The sequence below is a fragment of the Aplidium turbinatum genome, chromosome 14 (genome assembly GCF_918807975.1).
Source record: "Aplidium turbinatum chromosome 14, kaAplTurb1.1, whole genome shotgun sequence".
Classification (NCBI taxonomy): domain Eukaryota; kingdom Metazoa; phylum Chordata; class Ascidiacea; order Aplousobranchia; family Polyclinidae; genus Aplidium; species Aplidium turbinatum.
The window spans coordinates 13,084,560-13,103,540 of record NC_137485.1 but is presented as its reverse complement, the minus strand read 5'-3'; positions in this window follow the sequence as shown (position 1 = coordinate 13,103,540).

Below are 18,981 nucleotides of genomic sequence, written 5' to 3'. Positions count from 1 at the left end.
GAAAGGCATTTTAAGTTTCAGATGATCAGATCAGTCGTTCAACCTGTGATTTTGACTGCTAAGGCCCAAGGGCTTTCGCTTTCAGAAAATTTAGCTATATTTCAAAGGAGTTTTTGAAAAAATTTGGTATTTTGCAGACATGTTTACTAGTTTTGTCAATGTGTTTTTTGTTTGTTTACTGTGATAAAACTGCATTAATGTGTTTGTCAATGTGTTTTTTGTTTGTTTACTGTGATAAAACTGCTTTGTGCAACACTATAAGTTAATCTAAATTAGAAATAAATGTACTTAAAGGCCTAGTAAAGGAAATTTTCAAACGGGAATTAAGCATTAAAATGCGTAAACTGAACACTCAAGAATACATTTAAAAAAAAATTACCGAAAAAAATGGTTTTCAATGGCGCTGGCAAGTGGCAAGGCCCAAAGTCCAATGTTTCATTTATTTTTTATTTTTTTCAAAATGACCAAAAAGTGGAAACACTGCTCGAGAATACGTAACAAAAGACGAGAGGTCGAGAGCTCCAGTTCCAGCAATATCAAATAATCAAAACTTCAAAAGTTTGGACGCGTTGCGTTTCAAGAAGTTTTGCAGGATAGTTTTACACGTTGTTTAAGTTTCTAGGATATCTCGTTGAGTAATAGTAGCAATGTTACAAGAAAGGTGAGGTACCGTACGGTAGTATAAATGTAGTAGCATTGCTAAAAATAATGTCCATAATCAATATTGCATCATAGTTTGCCTTATTGTAGAAACAATATTGCATCATAGCAAATACTATGCCTGACTTTTGTTTTGTGCTTGGCTGTGACAAGACAGCATTGCATAAAGTTAGTATGTTTGGGTTTCCCAAAGACAGTACGCAAAAAAGGAAATGTAATAAATTTGTCAACACCACAACTTGTCATTGGAGTGGACCAAAACCACACCACAGAATTTGTAGTCTGCATTTTCAAGAAGCAGACTTCAAAAATTTTCTTAAATTCCAAATGCGACATTCTATAAGACTTGACTTGAAACCCGGTGCATGTCCATCAAAATTTCCTTCTCCACCAGAAACTAGTGCAACAGCTGAAAGATCACATTTGACTTTTTCTTGGCGACCAGCTTATAAAAGACGCCAAGTTAATGAAGTAATGTTGATTTTATGGTTTATTGTATTTATTTAGAATTACAGTATTAGGTTTTGATAACCTGTACGGTACCCCAGGGCCTAATTTACAACAAGGCCATTAACCTAGTGCAGCGATTCCCAACCTCCCAACTGGGGTCGCCTGACAATTTGCCTGGGGTCACCTGAGGCCTTCTGAAAAGTTTAGAATTTCATTAGTTTAGAAACTTTGCCACAAAAATTCCAAGATACAATGAAAAGCGTTGTAAGTGTCGTGAATTTTGTAAAAGCTAGTGCTTTAAACAGCCGCCTATTTTCAAAAGTTTGCAGTGAATTGGATACATTTTGTAATGTTCTGTTATTTCACACTAGTGTGAGATGGTTGTCCAGAGGCAAAGTTTGGAAACGCGTTTTTGATCTTCGTGATGAATTAACAACATTTTTTAATCAAAAATCTAAACCACAGTTTGAAGCACTTTTCGGCGACAAAAACCAACTTCACAAAATTGCTTAAATTGCTTGGTGTCAAATTCGTATGTTTACTTTGTCATTCTGTACATGTTTGCGCCAGCAGCAAAAAATAAAATTGAATGAATTGAATTCACTTTAGGCCTATAACATCGTTAAAAACAGAGTGAAATGGTTCACCAGGCATTTGATAATTACGGTAACTTGCGTTCTTCTGGTGACTATAGGCTACTAGGTTACCAGAAGAACGCAACCTAGTATGGTAGCCTATAGTCACCAGAAAAACGCAAGTTACTTTAATTATAACATCATTATTGATGCGTGGTTTAGGCTATATAGCTTTGTTAATTTTTAGGTGCTGTAGGTTACTATAAATTTTTTGTGTCATATTGGAGAATTTCTGACTCTTGGTTTCCAATACGAAGAGGAAGATAGTACGGTGGTTGAAGAAGTAAGTGATGATGAAGAAGAAAGTATGCTAGAACCTGAACCCTATCGTTTTGAACCTGAGTACACAGAGGCAGAGATCAATCAGCTTTACCTTGCTGATGTGACTGACGTTTCTCAGCAGGAGGATCGAGTGGTACTATCGTCTGCTACTATTCGGTGAGTCCAATTCTTATCCGTTACACCATCTCTCTGCGCCAAAGTAGGCTACAAGGTGTAAAATTAAAAATTCACTGACAGTGCAACCTTTACGACACCACAACAATGCAGTTTGTAAACAATTTTGACTTTGTGAACAGTTTTGACAATTTTTGATCTAACGCTACAATTTTGATGAATTTCTGACTTTTTTTGACAAGTAAAAAAGTAATCACCCTAATTATTACCAAATTTTATATCAACAGGTGTTCATGTTGTCACTGTGTGGCAATGGTTGAACAACATCAAGCTTTGTGCTACTGTGAGATAGATACAGCACAGATGAAAGACATGCTAGATGGACAATTGGACATGCATGATTACATTTACTCTGCTTGTTTTTTAATATATGGCACTGTTGAAACAAAATAAATTGACTTGACTTGTTATTGCCTTATTTGTTTCCAAGTTATCAATAGACCTTTTGCATAACAAACCAACGGAGCGTGACGTTGGAGTCGTGAACGACTAGCCGCTGTTCACAATGCTGTGTGATAGGGTTAGTGGCGTGGTTTGCAGGCAAATAAATTGTTTAACGTTTGCTTGAGCTGTTGTTTTTTGGTCTTTACAGGCGTGTATCATTGTTTCAGTATAATTTTCCAGAAAATAAAACTCTTTTTAAGTTGTAAACTTAGGCTACAGAAGTGTTAACCTTCGACCAGTTCTTTACTGTATTGGAAGCGATCTTGCCAGGCAAAGATAGGAAGAATTTCCTGTATTATATACAGCTTCAAAAGCTAAGCATGCAAATCAAAATGTTGATGCAGAACTTGATGACGATGCTACTTTCGAAATACCTCAAAATGATACAGGAGCACTGCATCTAGGCTACATAGACTAGCGGTGGAAGATTGATTTTTTCGTGGTGTTGATGAAGCTTCGCCTGGGTTTGGTATTAGTTCTGCATTCGTACGGTACTGTACACCGTACTTTTCATTCATGAATGCATCTCATGTATGTAAGGTTGATTAGTTTGAACATATTCCGTCATCGTGATGTTATTATAGCAGCTATGAAGCCAGACTTCAAAAAGGAATAGGCTACCCAAGCACCATGATCGTCATCGACTGCACTGAAGTAGGCTACGTCTCGAAACACCATGCTCGATCACTTCACCGTCAGTCGCAAACGTACTCGAACTATAAAAGTACGAACACTACAAAGGCATTAGATTAGTGGGAGTTGATTCAAGAAATGGGGATATTATGTTTGTATCTCAGTTGTACACTGGTAATGTAAGTGACAAAGAAATATGTCAGAGGAGTGGATTTTTCACCTTTTGAAGCAGAAAATAGCTGCTAATGAACTGCACTTCAATGATGCTGTTATGGCCGATAAAGGGTTTCTTATAGAAAAAGATTTAGCATGCATGGTATTGGTCTACATTTGAATATCTCACCCTTCCTAGGTAAGCCTCAAATGAGTGAAGACGAAGTGTTGAATACACGAAGTATTGCACGCCATCGCATTCATATAGAGAGCGGGCCATAAAAAAAATTCGTCAATTTCATATCTTTGACAGGAAAATACCAGTGACTATGCTTGGCATCACCAATGAAGTGTGGTTGGTTTGTTGCATATGTTATGCAAAATGAAAATAAAATGTTGCTAGACAAGGTACCACTAACGTGATCCATAATTCCCGGTCAAAATGCACATGCTCCACAATGGCCGTCCTAAATTGCCTTTCCCAGTCTGTTAGCCAACACGATGATTAAAACGAACAAGAACTGAAGTGTACCGATAACCTACAACGATTCATAAACACAAAAAATTTACTTTAACCAGCCAGCGACCTCACGCTTGCTTGCAATAACAAGAAACGCCTTCATAAACCGTAGAAAACAAGCGATTCTGAACTCTCAGACTCCGCGTAACTCAAACGTCACGCTCTGGTGATTTTGAATGTGCAAAAGGTCTATTCCGTTCAGTAAAAATAAAGTAAAAAATCATTTTTTAGGTTAAATTAAAATAGCCTTAGTAATATGTAAGTCTGCACCGAGTGAAAAATGCACTAAACTATGAAAAGCAATTCAATTGCCTTATTTGTTTCCAAGTTATCAATTCCGTTCAGTAAAAATAAAGCAAAAAAGAATTTTTTTTAGGTTAAATTAAAATAGCCTTAGTAATATGTAAGTCTGCACCGAGTGAAAAATGCACTAAACTATGAAAAGCAATTCAATTGCCTTATTTGTTTCCAAGTTATCAATTCCGTTCAGTAAAAATAAAGCAAAAAAGAATTTTTTTAGGTTAAATTAAAATAGCCTTAGTAATATGTAAGTCTGCACCGAGTGAAAAATGCACTAAACTATGAAAAGCAATTCAATATTCTGTTAAATCTACATAAAATCGCTCATTTTGTTGGTCCAAGAAAATTTCTTATTGAAAAATTGGCTACATTTAATGTAGCCTATGTGATCAGACGAGCGTGAATTTACACAGCAGCATAATGTAGAGTTGGTTGGTTGTGTAAAATCATGTGTATGCCATTTCTTTGAATGCAGTATTTGAACTAGACAAAACATTATTTCATTCTCCAAGTATAAAAACTATCGATTGTAATCATAGAAACTCTGGTTAATAAGAGAATACATACAGTTAAATCGCCCGCAGTAAGAAATATTGCTGGATGAGCTGATTGCTTGTCCTTTATGACGTAGGCTGTACAGTAGGCTGGCGCAAAATCTTGAAAAAAAATTTTTTTTCGTTTAAATTTTTCGTCAGTTTGGAATATTGTTCCTTTTGGTAAATGTATCTCCTATACCAAATTTCACAAAAAAATATTAACGTTTGACCCTGGTTCACCTGCTTTGAATTTTTTCAAAATATCGAATTTTAGCTTATCCCTGAAACTGCTCACTCGCTATCTTCTAATGCACTCTAGCATCTTAATGGACACAATAAGAGGCAGTAACACAAACTTGTAGCAAGCAAAGCGGTTTAATTAGCACCTCCATGAACACTGACACGTGTATTACTCTCAAAATGTCGAATTCTACCACATTTCAGACATGATTTTCTTTATGCACCGTTCACTGTAGTAAATATATCTAGGCTACTGCTTTCAGTTTCTTGAATCATTTGACGATGTTTATCGATTTTCACAGGCCAACAAAATTTTTTTTTATATGAAGGCAACCCATGTGAGAGTCATTTTAAGGTATTTCGAGGCCCTTGATTCTGAAAATGCTCTAAGTTTTATCGAATTGGCTCTAGTTTTTGAGTTAGCCAAGATTCCAGCTACCACTTTTGATAACTAAATCTTTAACTACTACAGTAGGTGGTAGAAATGGTTTTGAGATAAAAGCTTGACCTTGCTCCAAAAGATTACTGAAGGTATTGAGGTTACTCTCAGTCATGCCCGTTTTCCTATTGTTTCAAGCAAATCACCACTTGAAACATGAGAGGGCAAACAAAAAACAGAAATAGCAACGTCCACGCAATGACTGCCTTGCACATTCCATGTAAACATGATGCTCCAACTTCCTTCGAACATGCTCACCGTACAGAAGTATCAATTTTCATGGTGATTCCACGGCTCTCTTTATGCCATGGCACTCTGAACTTCTTAGCCTTGAGCCCAGAAACGGGTTTGCGTGCAATGTTTGCATACTTTAGGAGGAACCCAGGACTTATCTTGATCACCCAGCTTCATGTCAAAGTAATAATAATAATAATGCTTGTTTTTATATAGCGCTGTGTCTATCGCAGAATGCGTTGCTCCTCTGCGTTGCCTCATGCAGTAAAATATATCTGGGTTGTTTGTATAGCATCTTACTTGTCAAAGGCGTATTTTATTAGCCTATATGCCATTTATTTAACCTATAGACAAGAAAAAAACTTCTTGCAGCAAAGACTTGGCCTTAGCAAAGGCTTAGAATAAAATTTCTTTTGTACAGTATCCATTTCAGTAAGCCTACCTTTTCAATATAAAGCTGCATTCATAAACACATGACTTTCGGGATAATTTTCTTGTGATGTAGGCCTACTGATTCACAACTGTTTTCATTGAATATTTAGGTCTCCCTTACGTTAAACACAGTTCATTTCAACCCTTGCTGCGTTTTGAACTTTCGTGCAATATGAACCAATTGAACTAGACAAAGGCAATTATGACATCATAATGGTAAACAGGGCTGAAAATAAGTAATTTGCTAATTCAAAGCTTTTGAGTAACGATTTCAAAAATATTTTCATTGTCGAATATCTCGAAAACTAGAGCCAATTCGAAAAAACTAAGTGCATTTTCGGAATCAGGGGCCCTGAAATACTCTAAAATGACTCTCATCTTTTGTGCCAAAAATATTTGTTGGTCTGTATGTTATACATTCACTGATTGCGAAAAGGCTGTAAAATCAACCAAAATGACACTAAAAGCATGCACTATTAGTGACTCTCAGACTTGGAGTAGGGTGAAGATGTTCCACGTGGAAGTTAACAGAGGAAGTGACGTCAAAATCATGTGGTCAAATTTTGAGAAATCCCCTCTTCAGATACTGCTAAACCACTTCGAAATTTACTAATTTTTCAGAAAAATTCAGAATTTCTCCTTGGGTGAACCAGGGTCAAAGGTCAAAATCCAACAAAAATTTTTGGCTTGCAAATATCAGTGAGCAAAATGGAACATTATTCCAAACTGACAAAAATTTTAAAGAACATCAAGGAAAATGAGCCACCCTACTGTACAGTCGCACGCTTCGCTGCTCACGCAAATTCCCGTTTTGACAGCTCTGACAAAAGCACGCGCGGAATGCTGATCAGACCGCAATGGGGCAAAATTTTATAGAAAATCGTTTTATGGTAGCATGTTAAACACAAAGAACATGGAAAATCGCCAAATCAGGTTTTTCCTTTAGTATCCCTTTAAGCCAAGTTTTTGCAAATACCTAAACACAGACTTTTGATTTCACTTTAATCTAACAGGTCCCTTAGGGAACGTTCAAATATTACGTAACGCCTTCGAAGGGGAGGGGGGGTTTATGCAAAGCGTTACGTTAGCGTCACATCGGGGGGGAGGAGGTTCAAGCAAAACGTTACGTAACGCTTTCGAGTACGGAATGGTAGTTTTTTGTGCTGAATTCGTAGTGAAAAAGCGTTACATGGGGGAGGGGGGGTCAAAAATTCGGAAAAAAAGCGTTACGTAATATTTGAACGTTCCCTTATTGTTTCTAGCACTAGTTGCTACGTTCATCTGATGAAATTGAAAGTAAAATTAACAACAAACAAAATAGTTTATTGCTTCACTGACGTTTCGCGCACCATGACAATGCGCATCCTCAGAGCGAATAACATACAAAATAAAATGTCACCAGGTTATATAGGCTACTGCAGTGCGATTGAAGGCAAGAAGAAATAAAACACGCAATATTTTAAAAATTGGCCAATGATGTGTGAGCGGTTACTTTCCACGTTAAATTACGTAAAAACTTCCAACAATAGACATAAAAATTCGAAGCGGTGACGACCAACAGAAAAAGTGCGATTGAAGGCAAGAGAAATAGAACACAACGTTTTAAAGATTGGCTAATGATGTGCGCTTCATCAACATCACATCCAAACATTGCAATGTACTCAACCGGAACGACGGAAACCTTTTACCAAAACCTTATAAATCATTGTTGTCTCGACGTGCAGGCTTCAAGCCTACTTAAACACAGTTGGAAACGTTATTGCAATCTAATTTTGTCTCGAATTTCTAGTGGTCTTCAGCGCTTCGAATTTATGTTTATTGTTGGAAGTTTTTACGTAATTTAACGTCGAAAGTAACCGCACATCATTAGCCAATCTTTAAAACATTGTGTTCTATTTATCTTGCCTTCAATTGCACTTTTTCTGTTGGTCGTCACCGCTTCGAATTTTTATGTCTATTGTTGGAAGTTTTTACGTAATTTAACATGCAAACATTGCAAAGTAACCGCTCACACATCATTGGCCAATTTTTAAAATATTGCGTGTTTTAATTTTTCTTGTCTTCAATCGCACTGCAGTATATAACCTGGTGAAATTTTATTTTGTATGTTATTCGCTCTGAGGATGCGCATTGTCATGGTGCGCGAAACGTCAGTGAAGCAATAAACTATCTTGTTTGTTGTTAATTTTACTTTCAATTTCATCAGATGAACGTAGCAACTAGTGCTAGAAACGATAATTGTCCTGATGAACACCCAAACTTTTCAGTATTCAGGTCCCTTGTTGTTATCTTGTTTGGAAATTGGAATTGACTATTTTCATTTCAAGTTTCATTGCTGACACTAACATGTAGAGAACTACAAATTATACACATGAATTTGGCACCAACAAAAGAAAACGATGGCAAAACCAAAAAGTTTAACCCGTTAAGTGCGTAATTAGATTTGCGAAACTTTTCTTACGGTGCGTATTTAATTTGATCACTCGCAGTATTTTTCGTCGCATTATTGCTTGCTAGGATATTGGGGAACCCCCATGACACAGCACAATACGCTTAAATTGTTCAATTTCTTTTTGAGATTGAGTCTATTGCTTTACCTTTTCATCAGTGCTTCCACTTTGAAGGATTTTATCCCGAAAAAGGGATTTTTCAACGCTTCGGAGGATAAAAAAGGGAAATGAAGATCGGAAGGATTTTTTAGGGATCTTTGACAATTTTACAAGGAAATTTTGTCTTAAAAAGGGAATTGTAGGTAGTTTTTAGCAATATTAAAGAAAATTTTATTAATATTTCCATTCAAAAGTTCTCAAAACGACTAGAATAACGATTAACGATGATCAGCTGGTTCCGTCGCCACTCGCCATCCGAAACCTCCTCTCACTCTTTTTCCCATTCTCGCCTTTCCACCACTTGATTTTTATTCTCGCCATTTTGGTAATTGGACGTGAGAGAGTTAGTTTTCAGGGTACGAAATAAGGGTACCAAAACCAAGTGTTCAGGGTACGAATTAGGTTGCACCCATAATAGGGCTAGCTAGGCTGTGTATACGACATGTATAATTGGCTTGCCAGATGTTTCGTCCCTGAGATCTTTCGTCCCGACGTTTCGGCCCTAGGCTTACGAGATGTTTCGTCCCTGAGATCTTTCGTCCCGACGTTTCGGCCCTACAAGACATCGGCTACTTTGGTGGAAAGTGCAAGATTGAGAGTGGCAAAACACCGCGACCGAAAACAAGTTTTATTTGAAGTCGGCAAGGACCGAAACATCTTGGGCAGTGACTTGTAATGGTTTTGTTTCTGGCTTCCTGTCAAGCTGTTGCGGGCAATTTCAAGTGTAATCTACCTTGAAATTGACTTTAATAAGCGGGTGTGCCTGTTAACCGTGGGCTTGTGTAACGCCATAAAGCTGCTTTTCTTCTATGCAAGACGATCCTGATCAGTGTCCGATAGGCTACAATTGTTGTATGAAAAACGATCGTGTTATTTTATTATTTCTTACCGATTCCAGTTCAAGAAAGGTAACCTATAGCTTGGAACCACATCAAAGAATCTTGCATGACCCACTGTAGGTTAAAGGTTTCTTTTTTGAGTCACTAATATTCTTCTGTAAGAAACATAGTGGATGTTGCCAGGGAGGTCCTAATAGGTAAAGTAAGCCAATGTGACAAAATGGGGGATGACAAGCCAGTTCATTAGCTTGAGCAAGAAGTGACGCCTAGATGGTAAGAAACCAATAGCTGGGTTAGTAAAGTTGACAACCATGCAGACTCTTGTAGTGTAAAGCGTGTGTATTGATTTACAATAAATACAAGCATGGGTTACTTGGGTGACACACATGCAAATTGCAAAATAAACTAGACTACGATACGTTTAAAAAAAAAAGCTAGCTAGGCCTAAGTCAAAAATATTTATTTCCGAAAGCTTGAAGTTTAAGGCCTACAGTGATTCACAGATGTAGCCTATCCAAATGCAATGCTTAATAACTTTTTAAATGCATCCTTTTATTAGTCTGTTTCATAGTAATCGTTTGGCACTGGTTTGCAGATCTACATTTGTCTACTGTTCAACAATAAATGCTCGTAACCTACTACAAAAAGTGCTCAATGCCAAGTAAAAGGCCAAGCAGAGCGAATTATATCAAATACAATTATTACTATTCTCTAAAGAAAAACAAAGAATTTGATTCCCATCAAATAGACGATAAATGGAGTCTGATTAAAAACATCAGGCTCAGAAAATTGAGATACTTCGGATATATTGCAAGAAACAACGCGGTAGAAAATGCAATGTTGACTGGGATGCTAGCCTACAAGGCAAACGAACAAAAAGGCGACAAAAAATAAAATATTTTGACAATATCAAGCACATTACGGGAAAAAAACATGGCGGAAGTACTAATAAAAACAAAAGACAGATCAAAATGGAGGCAGTTCGTATGGGAGATCAGATCACCACTGATCTAACATGATCAATCTGTTTGAAGAGATTCTCTAAAAACCTCTACAAACTGTTTCACCTTTATGTGGGATCACTGAAGGTCATGAAAAATATGCAAAAATAATAAATCGGTAATATACGGTAGCCTACTTGAAAAGGTATTAAACATTACAACCTTAAATCTGCCTGCAAAAAAAACTCAGAGTTATTGAAGGACCACAACCAGCGTTTTTCGCACAAGACTCCGATAAAAAACGTGAACTGATGTTAAATAACAACGTTTATGATGTCATACAAAAGCAAAGTGTGATGCACGCTGACGTAACCTGTAGAAATGAAAATAAATTTATGTTCAAAAAGAGTGAATGAAAACGTCCCATTTCAATTATGTTATTTTAAATACCGGTATTTGAGTTTAAATTTATTGCGGTGACGACATTTACTCATCAATTCAGAACGATTGTTCAAAGACAAGGGTGTGGATCATAAAATATCATGGTCCTATCAATATCATATCATGGTCCACAGTTATTCTCGTCCTAATAGTGGGGGTGGTCGTAACAATTGTGGTCTTTGTTTTGCTGAGGAGCTTGCTATTCTGAAGGCCGATTGTAACTACCTTCGGAACAATCGTTCTGATTTGATGAGTAAATGTCGTCACCGCAATAAATTTAATCTCAAATAGGCTACTTTAAAATAACATAATTGAAAATGGGACGTTTTCATTCATTATTTATTTGTATCAGACAAGGTTGTCCATAATAAATCCAAAACACCAAAAAGACAAGGAGTCACTTGGATGACATGTGCAACATATCATTGTAGTGCTTAAAATATGTCGTTTTATAGAAAGCGTCTGAGGACATTAATGCTATGATAAAAGAATTGAGAGTTTGTCCAAATTCCACTTGTTTACTTCTTTATGACTGGAAAGAAGACAGAAGGCTATACGGCGCTGTATTTGAAGCTCTTACCTCTGCTCTTACGACCGGCTTCGTCACACCGCCTGCAGTTACACGCGTGATCTTGGATTTCGAAGCGGCTGTGTGGAAGGCGATCACAAACGTTTTCCCTGCTGTTGAAATTAGAGGTTGTTCGTTTCATTTTACCCAAGCCATTTACAGACACGTGCAATCTTTGGGATTATCGGCATCCCATCGCAATAATGTCGACATACCGGTAAGAAATTTTATCAAAAAGCCAATGGCGTTATGCTATCTTCCTTCCCTTCATATTGGACGAATGTTCGAAGCTCTGGAGCAAGAAACAAATGCCTCTGCTTCTCTGTCTGAACTGACAAACCATGTGCAATCAACTTGGATGGAAAATTGTGTGTGGAAAAAAGAATATTGGAGCGTTTACGGCCTCCCCTTTCGTACAAACAACGATGTTGTAGGATGGCATCACAAAACAAACAAGAAGGCCCGTCCAAACACCCCATTTTATTTATTTGTAACTCTACTTCGTGAAGAAGCTGGCGACATTCCAATAAATGTTCAGCTCCTTGATATGGGATGCTTGAAGCGTCGCCAAAGAAAGAAATATGTTGCACTCCATAAGAAGGTAGGCTATGTTGTTATTGGCGTCAGCATGAAAATGGCGAAAGAAGTGCGAACAAACTGTTAAACGCCTGTGCAAAACTAGTTAGCCCGGTGGTTGAATAGCCCATCTTATCTATTGAACAGTAGACAAACTGCTTTACCCTTATTTGGAATCATCAGAAGATCATGAAAAATATGGAAAAATAATAAATCGGTAATATAGGCTACGGTAGCCTACTTGAAAAGGTATTTAACATTATAACTTTAAAACTGTAGCCTATGCAAAAAAACTCGGAGTTATTGAAGGACCACAACCAGCGTTTTTCGCACAAGACTCTGATAAAAAAACGTGAACTCGAAAACGTTGGGCGTTCGACTTCTTGTTTTGATGATGGGGAAAAAATTGTAAAATAAATATTTTGAAATACCGTAACAATTGTCTTTTTTTCCTAAACACACCATTGGCATATTTATTCTATACAAAGTCGTTTTGAAAAAATTACACAGTAGGTTACCGCGGTACCTACAAATGATTGCACTATCCAGCTTCTCCGCAGGGAGCGATCGTCGCTGCTTGATTGTTCTGGCCTACTTCAGGATCAATGGAAAGACGAATAGACATGATGTAGCCTACTGTGGCTGTTTTAGCCTACTTTTTCAAACAATGTTCTATAGGCTACAGTAGCTACGTTTGTGAATACCGGTAACCAAAAAAACGACATGCGTTTCTTTTTCTAGTCTAAATCAATGAATATATGACATGATAATTAGGCTAGCCTATAGCTTTTTTAATCACAATTGTATTCAGATAGGCCTACTATTAGTTCGTTTCCACTATCTGACAGTTGAAATTAAAGGTCATGTCTATATCTACCTCATAATCAAATGCTGTTACGTTGAATCCTGCAGTGGCTGCATTGTAGGCATATGAGGCAAGTTATTGATTTTCTTGATCGTGTGTCACAAGGCCGTAACCCAAAGGTTGTTAAATTGAAAACTTAAGAGATGTTTCGGCCTCTTGCCGACTTAATTAAACTTTTTTTCGCCCGCAGAATTAAACTTTTTTTCACCCGCGGTGTTTGCCAGCTCAAGAGATGTTTCGGCCCCTTGCCGACTTCGAATAAAACCTTTTTTCGGTCGCGGTGTTTTGCCGCTGTTAATCTCGCGCTTTCCACCAAACTAGCCGATGTCTTGTAGGGCCGAAACGTCGGGACGAAAGATCTCAGGGACGAAACATCTGGCACCCGTATAATTGTACCGTATGGTGTACACAGTTAGACTGAGTCAGTATCATGAATAGGCCTAGTATCTTAAAGTTTTTCATCAGTCTCAGATGATTGTGAAGACGTTACTGACAAGGAGAAAAAAGAGATAGCCTCGCCTTATTGAGTTGAACAAGTTAGCACATCAAGGAAAACCGAACTAAACACAAAAATAAATTTGGTAATCGATGGATAATAATTCGTTACTGCACATTTACCACCTGTATATTTTCGGTGTTAGGGATAGGTTAAAGAGTCCATGTGGGAAAGATGAGAGTGGTAATTGGTAAATGATGTCCAGGACTCCAGGTGATAAATATCCCAGAACCGACTAACTGACAAGCGGTTTTTTGGCTAGACAGTGAACAAAGGAAGTAAACCATGTTATTGTAAAATATGTACTGCTTTTGTGTTGCCTACTGTTCTAATTAAACAACGTTGCTTCGACATACCATTGCTACTGAAAAAAATCAAGCTAACCTTTGTAATTTATTCAGCAACTTTATCTTATCAGATTGGGTTTGTCAACTAAATCAGCCATGCTAGGTACTGCCTGCAAGGTTTGTTTTTTTGTAGCGATTTGAATACTGTACCACTTCTTCAATTTACTGATTTTCTGTTCTTTCAGGTTAAAACGTAACTTAGGTGAGATTAAAATAACTTTAAAGTTGTATTGGTACTTTTTTTACGGTAGGTAACTTAAATAACGTCAAAAATAACCTCGCCTATGAAGGAAATTATGAAAGATTTCCGACTGAGAAAAACGGTATTTTTCAGGATAAAAAGGAAACTGAAGAGGATTTATCAATTGTCAAAAGTGGAAGCACTGCTTTTCATCGACTATTGCGGAGAAGTCTCCGGCTGGACTATTGTTTTCTGGTGTAATCACATTACTCTCAATTGATTATTATATACCTTTCACTATTGTGAAATTACTCAACTATATAGTTGTTTATTACGAAGAAAAAAATAAATCAGTTAACAGAACAGAATAATTTCTAAGCATTTATAGGACACTAAACAAAGTACACGTAAGTTTAATTTGGAAATATTCAAACTGCATCATTTTCTGACGCTTGTTCTAACATTAGCAGCAACACAAAATCCTATTGTTTTGTAGACTATATGTGACAAAATATGTTTTCGAACACAACAAAATATCTCTGAAACTGCTTGCAACATTAGGCTACATCAAAATGACTTCACACTGTCTGAACGCGCATGATGTGGTTTGAATTTTATACACCGGAAGGAAGCCATTTCAAAAAAAAAAATATTTAGGATGAAATCTTTTTATTCTTGCAATTGTGGTTATATTGTAGGTGAGTGCAGAAGCTACCTAATATTGTAATAGAGTGATTTAGGGATTAATGATTTCTGTCAGGCTGCAATCGTTATTGTAGAGTAAACAATGCATCTATGTTTCTTCACACGTCATAATTGCGCCTTCCAGACAAAGCGACTACAGGAAAGCGAAATTAAAAGTGCCATGAATGGCTGCAATCACGAAAACGACAATTGTCATCTTACGCACAGCAAGAGCGAATGTCTCGGATGACAATTGTCATCATACGCACTTAACAGGTTAAACTATGCATCAATAAAAAGTAAAACAGTGGTTAGAAATCACTACCGTATCTTAAATTTGCACAGTACGGTGCCAAACCTAGAAGAGAGAAGTAAAAAGAAAACCTTTTATTTCGGCTGCATTGTGAAAATAGGATGATACAGTTTAGGCCTACAATTACAATTAAAACTTGCAGCGAAGGTAATTTAAACTTGATGATGCACAAGAGAATATTCAAAAAGTGACCAGGTTTTGAAGTGTTTTGAGGGGATGCAACCTAGTTCGTACCCTGAACAGTTTGTACCCTCAGTTCGTACCCTAAAAAGATTGAGAGAAAAAATTAAAAAAAGCGGAAGTCGCTGATCGCAGTTTCCGCAAACATTTTACAATTTTCCCCCTGAAAAGATCGAGAGAAAGATAGCACAAAGACAAAGTCGCTGATCGCAGTTTCCGCTAACCCTAACGCTAACCCTCGCTGATTGCAGTTTCTGCAACATTTTTCTGCACTTTCTGCTAACCCTAACTCTAACCATAGACTAATCTCTGCTCTATGCAAACATTTTTCCGTAGTTTCCGCTAACCGCAGTTTCCGCTAACCCTTACCCTAACCTTAGAATAATCCATCCTCTAACCCTCGCTGATCGCAGTTTCTGCAAACATTTTTCCGCATTTTCCGCTAACCGCAGTTTCCGATTACCCTAACTCTAACCATCGAGTAATCTATGCTCTCTAACCCTCGTTGATCGCAGTTTCCGCAAATATTTTTCCGCAGTTTCCGCTAACCCTAACCCTCGAGTTGTTTGCGGAAACTTCGATCAACGACTTCGGCTTTGTGCTATTAAACTGCGATCAGCGACTTCGGCTTTTTTTAATTTTTTCTCTTGATCTTTTCAGGGTACGAACTGAGGGTACGAACTGTTCAGGGTACGAACTAGGTTGCACCCGTTTTTAGGCATTATTATTACTAGTCATTGAGCTGAAAAGTTTTACAATATCGGACTCATGTGACTATGTTGTTAGGGCTACCATATATGTCCTCTTTTAAGAGGATTTGTCCTCTTTTTTCAAGAAAAAGGAATTGTCCTCCAAGGACACTAAAAAATGCTCAAATGTGCTCTTTTTTGACAGTTTGGGTTTTCATGCTTATATCTTTGAGGTAAAACCAAACCGGTTTATGTCCACTTTTAGGTTTTTTGTTTTATTGCAGTTTCTCGGTTTTTGGACATAGCTCTTTCCAGCACTCCAGGTTTCAGCCTTGCATGTAATCAAATTCAAGGGAAAGCTATGGACATACTCCAAATATCTCACATACTTTGAAAGCAAAACTGGGCTATTTGCAATTCTGTGGACATAGCCCTTTTCTAGCTTGATAGTATAAATAGGTCTATGTCTAATGCTACCATAAATTATGGACATAACCCCTTATTATGGAATCGTGCCAAGGATCCATGTCCAATTTTCTATTCAGGTCATGATGCAAATTCAACAAAAATGCAAAAGATTTAGTCCTTTCTATAGAATTGTAACCTACTGTATTTGAATTGTCAAACAACATTTGTGTGAAAATAACTTGTGCAGTGCACCTGAATTTATAGGCGCTGACTTTTATTTTTGCACGGGGTGGCGGATAGCACAATATGGCAACCTAAAAACTTTCAAACTGCATGTTTTTGTTTGATTTTTACTAAGCGTGTTTCGTAGATGCAATTGTCTTTTCACACCTGATTTGTAGCTCGATAATTTACAAAGCAACTTTAAAACAAGCACAGGAGGTATGTCTTGAATTTTATTGTTACGTTGCAGCTCTGACACTTAACATTTAGCAAAAGTATTTTTGCGAACAGCAGCTCTGTCAATCCAACTGTTAATCAACTGGTCAAGTTGTCATGGTAGATCGCAGGTAGGTTTTTATGCGCCTGAGTGCACTAAACGATCGCTCCGCCTTGCAGGTGGTGGAAGACAGCAATAAGTATCTTTTCACAATGCAGACCACGTTTGGAAGCATTAATGAAATTGTTTCATTGCTTGCAAATAGATCAAGCAGTTGCAAATCGGACAGAATGCTCTACCTTTGCATCTATCGTATTCTAGCCACGGGAATTCGCTCCCCTTGGTTTTTGATAGCTTCTCCCTTCAACAGCGATTATCCTGCTCGTGCTAACGCCTTTTGGCAGTGGCTCACTTTCATGCTGGCAGAAATCCTGACTAGACGCAACAAAAAATGACTCAATGGAGGGCTGCAATTTTGAACGCTTTTTCGGTGGTATCTTTAAGCTGAATAAAACTGGAATGTCGGCGAAAACGTTTACTGGACGACTTTTTGTAATTTTTTCTATGATGTAACAAGCAACTCCTATGTCAGACCAATAAATTCCCTCCTCAGACTTTTACAGGACGACTTTTTGTAATTTTTTCTATGATGTAACAAGCAACTCCTATGTCAGACCAATAAATTCCCGTTTCACAGTTTGTCACGCATTGACACGTAATATTACTGCATGAAGTAGATAACAAAGTAGAAATTAAAGCATGAAGTAGATGACAGTACACTCCAATTAAAATCGGAAAATAATTCAAAATGCAAAATCTTGAGCAATTGAAAAAGGTTCAGGGTTGAGAAAAACCCGGGTTTTTTTAAAAAAGCCCAACCCGCCCGGGTTTTTTTAAAAAACCCGGGTTTTTTTGGGTTTGATTGGGTTTTTTTAAAAAAGATGCAAAAAAAAGGTAGATTCATGCTTATTTCACCTCAAAACTACTTTTTACGAATGAAGTGCCTTTCACTCACAGTACATGCTTGCATAACTCAATAAAATAATGCGCTAGGGCTGTTGTTGCTTGAATGTTGCATCCTCCATTAATTTCAAGATCAAGTTGGATGTTGCATCATCCACTGATTTCTATACCAAGTTGATGCTACTGTGGTAGAAATCACATTATTGCATCATTTGCTTTAGATTTGAAGGCAAGGAGCATTTATGCCATCATGTTTAAATATTTTTTATCATTTATAATATAAATTTTATATATATATTATATATAGTAATGGATGAGCCATTGAGCGATTGCGTGGCCAATGGCCATTTAGGCAAATGCTCTGAAACAGCCATGCGTTAGAATCCAGAATCTGTAATTGGTAAATAGCCTCCTAAATTGCATTTCACATCATATATACAGACTACAGTAGAATAGTACTTTCACCAGTTTAACTATAATGCCTTCTTGCATAAATGAGTTTTAGTGTAGTATACACAAAGTGACATTACTTGATTTTTGTGCACTGTACAATATCCACTGCGTTTTCAGTTTATTCTTGGAAATTTACTTCACAATCTCATCCTTAAGTCCTAATTTAAAGTTTGTTTTAAGTGCCTTGTAGTGTTTTTGTTCATATTTTTAATTTTCGAATAAAAACTGGACAAAAATGATGCTCTGGGTTTTTTTGGGTTTTTTTAAGTGGGTTTTATTAAAAAAAACCACCCGGGTTTTTTTGGGTCGGGTAAAATACCAACAACCCTGAAAAGGTTGCTTTTATTATTGGGAATTGGCAGGGGGTGTAGCTTTCTTCGAATAGAATCATATAAACGTGTAAATTCGCAGAACGTTAAAACTACTACTTTACTAAGTGCACTTTTTAATAAAACTCAAAAAGTTTCGAAAATTGCACTTTTTTAATGAAATTTGAAAATAGATATTCATTTAGGGGGTGGAGCTATCAATCATCGAGATAATTTTATTTCCAAGTATTTTATAGCTGGCATAATTTATAGCGATATTATGAGCAGTTTAAAAATTTTCAAAAAATATTTTTGAGGGAGGCAATGGAAAGATCATATTTTATTGATTAATAAATCCCAATGTAAACCTAACAAATGTAACAATGACTTATGACAAGTAACAAATAAAACGATCGCAACAACAAGGAAAAAACTTGTAGCCATGTGTTGCGTAATCTTCACGTAGCTTGCTTGATGTTACGCAAGTATCATGCATGTGACAAAAACAATCATTTTCTTCACAATACTGTATTGGTTCACCTCTTGCTT